Here is a 2,097-nt window from a genome sequence, read left to right as displayed (position 1 = left end):
TCACTTGAGCCCAAGAGTTTGAGGTTCCTGTGAGCTGTGATGCCACGGCACTCTATCCAGAGTAATAAAGTGAGACTCTGTCTCAAAAAAAAAAAAAAAATTGTTCAGGGCATCTATAGCCGAATGGTTAAAGCGCCAGCCCCGTGCACTGGGGGTGGCAAGTTTGAACCCAGCCTGGGCCTGCTAAAAAATGTTCAGTAGATGTACTAGTTAAGATCATAAACTTGAAGCCCAGGATGCATATCTGTTTTCGGCCACTTCCTGGTTTTGTGCCCCTATGCAAGTTTCTGAACTTCTCTGAGCCTGTATCTTTACCTAGTACGTATTAGACAGGGTTATAGTGAGAGTTGAATAAGGTCACCAATGTAAAGGAATTAGCAGAGTGTTTGCTACATAGTTAAGTGCCCCTCAAAGCCAGGGACTGTGATACTGCTCATTTCATTCTTCTCATAATTAAGTGCTAGAATCAAATGAAAAAATGCCATTTCTTATAGTCCCCCAAAGAGTACCATGACATCCAAATACTCTCATACTTCAGCAAATTGAAGAACAACTTCCCAAATATAGCAAAGACTGTGTGGGTCTGTGTTACCAAGAGCTTGGTACTTGTCCCCACTACTGAACAAGAACAAGTAGATTGAGGAAAAAATAGAAGTTTATTAATTTGACAGAAAATGAAGATGTCAGACTCTTTTATTATGGTACCATCATCCTCCCTTTAAACAGAAGTACAGAGCTTATGAAAGGAGTTTTCAGCTTCAGGCTACTGCTGTTTAACTGTAGTGTCTCCAGTGAAGACATTCTGATGACCTTTCCATGACCTCTGACAATTATGTTCAGCCATCTCCTGTGGCATAAAAAACAACACTCCCTGCACGACTGATTACTACCCTGTTTTCCCAAAATAAGACATCCTCTGAAAATAAGACCTACTTACAGGAAAGATAAGACGTCCCCTGAAAATAAGACCTAGTGCATAATTGGGAGCACACCTTAAAATAAGACACTGTCTTATTTTCGGGGAAACAGGGTAGCCTTCAACAATGTAGGTTTTAATTCCCCAAAAGTGTGAGGGGGTTTTAAACAGACAGCTCATTAAACATTTGCTCTTTTTCAGGCCTTTGCCTCTGTTACAAAGGTATTTCACAAGTTCTCTGGAGTCAGGTACCCATTTCTCTTCTCTATCTCTAGGGCTTGCCCCAGAAATACATATTGTCATGGTCAACAGCCATCAAAAGCCAGACCTCTACTGGTGCCTTCCTAAGTATAACTGGTGGCCTGCAGTGTCCACACACATATTGTCAGTGCCAGTCCAATAAAGAAGATGCTGTCTTCCAATGCTGGAAGAGCTAGTGGTGCAAACTCCCAGGATGCTGCCAAAGCTATTGGCACTGAGGTTGCTGGCATGATGGAAAAAAGTTCTTTTAATTTTCACTTGTTCTTTTATTAGAGAGCCTTTGCTGTAAGATTTCAACATTGGTTCAAGGGATCTGGGTCAGATGGTATCTGTGACAGACATACTGGTGGATTCATAATCTAGCCAAGTTCCTTCTTACACAGCTCCAACTGCCCTTGAGCCAAGTTATATGACATTCTTTTAACTTTGGATGATTTATATCCCAGGAGGTATCTCGATGCTTATGCCATATCAAACATCCAGATGTACCCAACCAGTTGTGCATAATGTTTAGAGTAAATATCACTTAGGTTCATAATGAGGTTCTCTATTATGATGACATGGTCAGCAAAAAGGACTAGGGAGAGGGAAGTGAAGTTCATTGAGCAGTTCAGTTTATCAGGCATTTGCTGAATAACCACTGTGTGCTTCACAATAATTGTGTAAAGCTGCTATTATCGTATTCATTTTATTGGTAAAGAGACCGATACTCAATTGGTTAAAGTAAAAGTATCAAGATCACATAGTAAATGACAGAATTAAAATTTCAAACCAGGTATTCCTACTTTGATTATCTCCAGGTAGGGTAACATTCTATACTTTTGTCACAAGGAGTAATTATATTTGGCCCTAGCAGATTAGGATTAAATGTATAAGAGGACACAAGTACACAGGTTAGATTCTATAGCACTGAATCTTTT

Source organism: Nycticebus coucang, chromosome X, assembly GCF_027406575.1.
Source record: "Nycticebus coucang isolate mNycCou1 chromosome X, mNycCou1.pri, whole genome shotgun sequence".
NCBI lineage: Eukaryota > Metazoa > Chordata > Mammalia > Primates > Lorisidae > Nycticebus > Nycticebus coucang.
The sequence above is the reverse complement of the archived record's forward strand: the minus strand, read 5'-3'. Positions refer to the sequence as shown.